We start from the raw sequence: 8,450 nt of genomic DNA on the forward strand, positions 1-8,450 counted from the left end.
CGCTGCCTCAGATTGAGGAACTACAATGAGCTCTAGATCAGTTTAAGGCTCAGCAGAATGAGCAAGGGCAGGTCGTAGAGGTGTCTCCCTTTTCTTCAGCAGTGTTAGCTGCCCCTCTCCCATCGAGATTCAGAATGCTCGACATGCGAGCATTCGATGGGAATTCTGATCCTTAAGATCATTTATACGAGTTCAATGACCTCATGGAACTCCATCAAGTCTTTGACTTGGAAAAATATCGTTGCTTGGTAGTAACCCTTACCGCCCATGCCAAGCACTGGTTCAAGTTGCTTCTAGTAGGATCGGTCAGCTCATGGCCTCAAATGAGCTCGACATTTCTGAGGCACTTCCAGGTGAACAAGTCAATGCCGCTAAGCTACCTGAGCAATCTATGGCAGGAGAGGGATGAACCCCTCCAATCTTATATAGACAGGTTCCACAGGGAGCTCCACAAAATGGCTCATACTCCCGAAAAGTCTATTTGAACTCTCATCATTGTGGGAGTTCACCCACAGACAGACTTATGGAAAGAACTACAATATGAGGATGATGTTTCCCTCACTCGCTTTTACAACCTTACTGAAAAATACAAGTGGATTGAAAGTTCCGTGGCAACTATTGGTCGCCACAACCCCGGTGTTTTGGACAATGCTCCTAACTCGGGGGAGAATAGGAGGGCTGATCGTAGATAAGCTAACGATGATCAGCAAAAAGGAAAGAAGCAGTGGTACAAGCCCAAGAAATCTTATGTCCTAGTTCCTCATCGCGATCGCGACAAGAGTCAATACACTTCTCTGAATGCCTTGGTGTCAGTAATTCTGGATAAATCATAGGAGGCCGGTTTGCTTGGAGAGCCCGAGCCCATGAAAAATCCCCTTCAGCTAGAAACAATAAAAAATATTGTCGCTATCATCAGGATAAAGGGCATCACACCGATGAGTTTTGGGCCCAAGCAGGCAATTGAGGACCTCATTAAACAGGGGCACTTCAAAGAGTATATTGATGACTCAGCTCCTGTTCGGGAGAAAAATCAAGAGGAACCAAGGAAGAGGCGTCGTGGCTACAAAGGTCTCTACTGTGTAGGGATCATCTTTGAAGGACCACACCTTGTAGGGAACTCTCGAGGTGCGTAGGAAAAGTATGCTCGGGAAGCCCGTCATGACCCCATAAGTGTCATGAGCACAAAGCCGCGACCCTCCAAGGTTCGCAGAGATAAGGAAATCACCTTCTCTTAGAAAGACGCGGTGCGATTGCATCATCCCCATGACGATGCCCTCTTTATCTCGCTTGAAATAGGTCGATGCGAAGTCCACAGGATACTAGTGGACAATGGAGGCGCCGTGAATATCTTATTTCAGTGAGCTTTTGAGAAGATGAAACTGGATGAGGTAGATCTGAAGCCTGTCTCTATCCCTCTGTACTGTTTCATCGGGAATTATTTGATTCCCAAGGGGACAATCTCGCTCTAGGTCACGTTGGGGGAAACCAACAAGATGACCAAGATGACTGAGTTTTTAGTTGTAGATTGTCTGTCTACTTGCAATGGCATTTTGAGATGACCTCTACTACAAAGCTTCAAGGCAGTCACTTCAATCTACCATCTGAAGATGAAGTTTCCCACCCCGACGGGGATAGGGGAAGTTAGTGGATCCCAACGCGCATCTCACGACTGCTATGTAAGGGCAGTACAGATGGCGTGCAAGGAAAAGGGAACACCAGTTGGCATCCCTGAACAGGTAATGTCGATCAGCAAGATCGAGCCACAGCCTAACCCGGTTGAGGATACCATGGATCCTCACATCTAGGAATGCCCTCATAATGGATCGGTTGAGGACCTATCCGAGGTATCGATCAATCAAAGTGAGCTGACCCGAGTGTTGAGAATAAGGAGTAATCTCAACCCTCAGCTCACCAATGACCTGACATGCTTCCTCAGGGAAAATGTCGACGTATTCGCATGGACTCATGCTGACATGGTCGGGATCAGCCCGAATGTTTTATGCCATGCCTTGAATATTGATTGTCCAGTCAGGTCGGTTCGCCAAAAGATGAGAGCAATGGACCCCGAGTGGTATGCCGTCTTAAAAGTTGAGGTAGATAACCTCCTCTTGAACGGGTCCATCCAGGAGACACTTTACCCGAGTTGGGTTACCAACCCGGTCTTAGTAAAGAAGCCTAATGACAAATGGCGAACCTACGTTGACTTCACTAACCTCAACAAGGCATATCCAAAAGACAACTTTCCCTTGCCGAGAATTGACCAGCTCGTCGATGCCACCTTCGGGCATGAGCTGTTGAGTTTTATGGACGCCTACTCGGGATACAATCAGATTCTGATATATGTACCGGACGAAAAACATACCTCTTTTGTTACAGATCGGGGGTTGTATTGCTATAAAGTTATGTCCTTTGGCCTAAAAAACCTTGGGGTGACTTACCAACGACTGGTTAACTGAATATATTTTGAGTTGATCGGAAGATCGATGGAAGTCTATGTTGATGACATACTGGTCAAATCGCATGTTGCTTCAGATCACATAGAGCATCTCGCTAAGATGTTCACCATACTTCGAAGATATAGAATGAAGCTCAATCCTCTCAAGTGTTCATTCGATGTATCCTCAAGAAAATTCCTGGGGTATATGGTTAACCAGAGGGGAATAGAAATCAACACCTAAAAGATCCATGCTCAACTTGATATGAGAAGCCCGACCAACCGAAAACAGGTTCAGAGTCTTAATGGGCGAATAGCGGCTCTTAGTTGCTTCATATCAACAGCAACATATCATTGTTTGCCATTTTTCAATATAATTGGGGCCAACAAAAATTTTGAATAGACTCCAGACTGTGAACAAGCTTTTTAAAGCATTAAAGAGCACCTCAGAAAGCCATCTCTTCTGTCCAAACCTCTTAGTCAGGAAATTCTTCTCCTATATTTGTCCGTCTCTTAGCATGCGGTAAGTGCAGCTCTAATTCGGGAAGAAGACATAGTCTAATGGCCAGTATATTACGTGAGTAGATGTCTATTGGATGTCGAAATGCAGTATCCAGAAATGGAGTGATTAGCTTATGCCCTACTGGTCACCTTTAGAAAGTTGCAACCTTATTTTCATGCTCATACTATCTATATATTGACCAACTAGACCCTCAGGCAAGTCCTCTAAAAGCCAAAGGCTTCGGGTAAGTTGTTTAAGTGGGCAATGAAACTAAGTCAGTTTGATCTGCAGTATAGAACGAAAGCAACCATTAAAGGGCAGGCTGTTGTTGATTTCATTTAGGAGTTTTCATACCAACCGATTCAGGAATTCGAGCAACAGTCCAACAAAGTCACCCGGGAAGCTATTCAAAATCTATTGACCTGGAGCTTTTATGTCCATGGATCCTCAAACAGGAAAAGGGTCGGGGCAGGCCTTCTTCTCTTTAGTCTCGAAGGGACTCGCATCCACGGTATTCTTCGGGTTTGGGTTCAAGGCTACCAACAACGATGCCAAGTATGAAGCATTACTCACTAGTCTACGGTTGGCAAAAGAAATAAGGTCAACCGCGATCAGTATTCATAGGGACTCCACGCTAATTGTTAATAAAATTTTGGGAGAGTATCAAGCCAAGGAAGAAAACATGATTAGTTATCTGAAGAAAGCTAAGGCCGCACTTGAGTCTTTCAAGCACTTCGCGATCACGCAGATTCCTAGAGACAGTAATTCTGTCATGGATGCCTTGGTAAGAATAGCCTCGTTGCTAGACTCAGATGCCCCAGAAAGTATTCCTGTTTGTTACATAGAGATCCCTAGTATCAGCTTACCCGAACAGACCGTGGTTACGACAGAATCAGTTTTTTGGATGACCCCAATTGTTCAGTATCTCCGAGATGGGACCTTGCCTAATGACAAGATTGAGGCAAGAACCCTGTGAACCAAAGCTTCTCGTTACATACTTGTAAGAGATCAATTGTACAAGCGAGGGTTTAGCACCCCTCTCCTCCGATGTGTAACCAATGAGGAAGTAGACTATATCATGAGGGAGATACATAAAGGGATCTACGGTAATCACACTGCTGTGTGATCCCTCGCTAACAAAGTTGTTCGTCAAGAGTACTACTGGCCCCTACTTCAAGAGGATACCTTCAACTTTGTCAAAAAGTGTGACAGGTGCCAGCGATTCGTAAACATACCGCAAGCTCTTTCCCACCAGCTGATAATAATGACTAGCCCCTGGCCATTCTCCATGTGAGGAATTGATCTTATTGGACCCATACCAGCTAGGAAGAGAGGAGTCAAGTATGTTGTGGTCACGATGGATTATTTCACCAAGTGGGTCGAAGCTGAACCCTTAGCCGCGATTACTACCAAGAAGCTCAAGGACTTCATCTTAAAAAATATAGCATGCCGCTACGAAATTCCTCATGCACTCATCTCTAATGATGGGAAACAGTTCGATAGCGAGGAATTCAAGCAGTTTTGCGATGAGCTTTAGATCCATAAAAAGTTTGCCTTAGTTGCAAGACCACAAGCAAATGGCCAGGTTGAAGCTGTCAACAAGACCATCAAGCATACTTTGAAAGCTAAGCTTGGCGCTGCCAAGGGTAATTGGGTCGATGACCTCCCAGAAGTCCTATGGGCATACAAGACAACTCTGAGAATCTCTACTTCGGAAATACCTTTCTCGCTAGCATATGATTGTGAGGCTATGATCCTAGTGGAAGTGGGGACTGGTTCACTTTGGAGAGACTTGTTCAATGAAACAGACAATGAAGCACTTTTGCGTGCAAGTCTGGACTTAGTTAAAGAACACCGTGGCAAAGTTTGGTTAAGGATAACAGCCTACTAGTAACGTATGAAAAGATTCTTCAACTCTAAAGTCAGGAGAAAAGACTTTCAGGTCGGCGACCTAGTTCTAAAAGAAGTCCTTCTCGGTAAAAGGGAACCAAGCACGGGAGTATTGGGACCAAACTGGGAAGGCCCCTACCGTATCGCCAAGGTAATACTACCAAGGACTTATCACCTTAAAAGGCTCAACGGTTCCAAAGTACCGCAAGCTTGGAATGCTGAGCATCTTCGCCCTTATTATCAGTAATTCTAAACTCGTCCTTTTAACTTCCTTGTAAAAATTCCCTTGTAAGCTTTGTAATTAAGATCACTTTTAAGCCAAATTCATCTTGTATAAATGTATGATCTTGTTCCTCACATTATTTTTATCTTTTTGTGCTCATATGTAATGTTTGTGGAGTACGAAAAATTATAAGTGCTACCACAAACAGTTTAAGAATAATATTGTCATTAATGAAATTCTGAGTACATAGGCAGGAATATGCAAGGACATCAAAAGCAAGGTTGTGGGAAAAGTAAAAGCAGAAGCGATCACTAGTTTTCGTCCTTAAGCCCTTCGAGTGTGACCTCGGCCTCTCCAGGTTAGTCAGCGACCTCTTGGTCAGCTACTGGGTCCTCCGAAACATACTCTTCTGGCTGATCCTCTTCCGGATAAGGCCCTAGACCTTCCTCCTCCTCATCAACTCTCACCATGGAAGCAAGGATCCTCTAGTAATCATCTGGAAGGTCAGTAAGGTCCATGGTCGGGTTCTTTGGCCGAAAGGCATAAATGGACTGAATCGACCAGTCAGCGGCTTTCCTCTAGATTTCTTGCTCTTGTTGCTTCATCTCTTCAGTTAAAGAAGCGACTCGCCCCTGGGACATTCCTCTGCCTTCCTCTGCTTCTCAGAAGTTGACCCATAGAATGCCTTCCTCTGCTTCTCAGAAGTTGACCCATAAAATGCCTTCCTCTGCTTTTCGGAGTTAGCCCGAAGCTCTAGCTCTTTCTTGCCACACTCTTTCTTGAGCCTGGCCACTGTCCTCTGAAGCTCTCTAAGTTCCTTTCCCCTCTTCTCCAGCTCAGCCTTTTGGAAGTCCATCGTGCGAAGTGTAGAGTTCCTCTCCAACAAGTACTAGTTCGTCTGAATGGTGAATAGGTTCATCTCTTTTACCGCAACTACTAAGTCGTGCTTCAACTGCGTGTTCTCTTCCTTCAGCTCGAAGAGTCCCCTGGCCGCTTCCAATTGGATCTTTTGTTGGGTTAGGTGTATGGCGAGCAAAGACTGCACAGTGAAATAAGCAAGCATTAGACTCTATCTCCTTGAAGATAGTAAAGGAAGTATTGGAAAGTCCTCGACGAGGACAAACCATCTTACCTGGCCTTGCATTTGAACTGCCCTGATCATCAAGTCCGTAGGGTGGGAGGCCACGAGCTCTTCAAAGACTATGGCAATTTGGCGCTCCAAAAAGGTGAACACCATCGGCTACAGGTGCTTCGGAAGTTGACCCATAAAGTCCAACACCGGTGTGCCAGCTCCTGAAGTAATAGGTACCTCACCAGTCGGCCCTTTGCCTTCTCTCCTTCCAAGAGCCGTGGTCTCCCTTTTATCCCCTGCACGGATAGTTCGAGACCAGTGCAACCCCAGTCGCGCGCCTCAAGCTCCCTCCCGAGTGAAAAGCCTGATAAGGTTGTGACCTCCCAAACTACACCCCCAAGCCCTTTAGCTCGGACTCTAACTCTGACTCTAACTCTAACTCTGTCTCTGACTCTGACTCTGACTCTGACTCCTCGGGTTGCGACACCTCTCTTTTCTTGAACTTTTGGCCCATAGTCTTCCGCTTTGGGCGAGCAGTCACAGGTTGAGAAGGTTCTACTGGTTGTTTGGTAGGTGGTTGCGCTCCCACCTGCGCTCCTCCAATGGGGGTGTCACTAGGGCTTGCCTCTATTGGTTTCGTGGTGCCGATCGGAGAAAAAATGAACCCCCTCTCTCTCAACGACCTTGGCACTTTAGGTGGCATATTCGCTGCATGCAAGTACTGTTAGTAAAGAGTTTGCTACATGCAAAAGCCAAAATTTTCTAAGACTGCGGACACTTACGAGTTAAGGTTTCCAAGGTCGCTTCCGAATTAAAGAAGCCATACTTCTTCAAATTTACAGTTGTCACTAACACTTTCGCGTCATGACAATAATCTGGCAGGTTACGAAATGATACTATTCGGTTGAAGCCAGTGAGATCTGTCAACCTGGTTGATTTGTTTCCTGTGAAGAGACAAGAAAGATCGTTAGAAAGCAAAGCCAAAAAGAAAATAAAAAATTCACTAAGTACAAGAAGGGAAGACCTACTCGGTTCCCTGAATTGGCAGACACCGTCGTAACGAAAAAAGAAAAACTTAGTCTCATATGCCCCGACATTACTGGGGTAATTAAAGATGCCTCCCTCAATCGAAGATCGCTTTGAGAGGTAATAAGAATCCTTATCCTTGCTCTTCTTCAAGTAATACGAGGAAGCAAGCTCTAGCGTAGTTAGCTGGCCAAGGTCATTCTCGGTGCACGCGATATACATTGCCACGGCTATCATATATGCATTTGGCGTCAGTTGTAGAGATGCGACCTCGAAGTAATCGAGGATCGACCTGATAAAGAGGTGGAAAGGAATTAATGCCCCGTAGTTGAAAATGGACTCGGAGACCACGACCATTCCCTTTGGGGATTTCGAGCTGTGTATGACCTGTACCGGACTACGTCTATGCTAAGCGTGTACTAGTCTACCACCCTTTGTATCTCTTCTGGGGTGGCCATTGACAGAATCTCCTGTGAAGAACCTGCTGGGCCATCCTATGCCTGCGAGCTCGTCCCCTCATTTGTTTTGGTCGCTATATAGTCCATCTCTTCTACGGTCTGAAAAAGGGGGACACATAGAGATTACTCAGTCTCTATATAGAATTTTGTACGATGACGTGGAAGAAAAAAACCCTAATGTATCTTCCAAAAACCCTAGAAAATCCTTTGGGACCACCCCTAATAATTCATACCCTAAAAATCTATTCCTTACAGAAGACTAGCATAAACACCATTATCGCCTAAATAAGCTACATTCGAAGCAGAAAAAAAGATAAGTAAGGGAAGGATCTTCCTTACCTCTTGGCTATGGAGGGTGAACTTCTTGCTATGAATGGAAAGTGCGCACCAACTTCAAGGATTGAAAATCTGGTCTCGCCCAAAAGAATTCGATGCTTTAACTTGAAAACGGTAGAAAACTTAGTGCTTAGCAACAATCCTCGTGGGAACGATACTCACTCATCACTCTATTACTTGTGCGGCTAGTATACTTCTACATTGCATGTGTACGAAACAGCATCACACCCCTACAGTATACCATATCTTTTTTTCACCAAAAGTTTTTCTAAAAAATTTCTCTCAACCCAGCTCTTTGCGCCCCACCACCAACATTTCACTTGATTTTCGGTCAGGAAATGTCACCCTCACCCCATTACACACTTTCTTAGCTTATTTGCCTAGTTTTTGGCGACTTTTACCTTCTCGTGGCCCAGCTCCACCTTTCTGATGTATTCTCAGGCTGATTTGGTCTAATTCGGCACCATTGGACCACCCCAACATCACCATCACCACAAGTCCCTTCTCTT

This window comes from Pistacia vera, unplaced genomic scaffold (assembly GCF_008641045.1).
Source record: "Pistacia vera cultivar Batoury unplaced genomic scaffold, PisVer_v2 Contig161, whole genome shotgun sequence".
NCBI classification, from domain to species: Eukaryota; Viridiplantae; Streptophyta; class Magnoliopsida; order Sapindales; family Anacardiaceae; genus Pistacia; species Pistacia vera.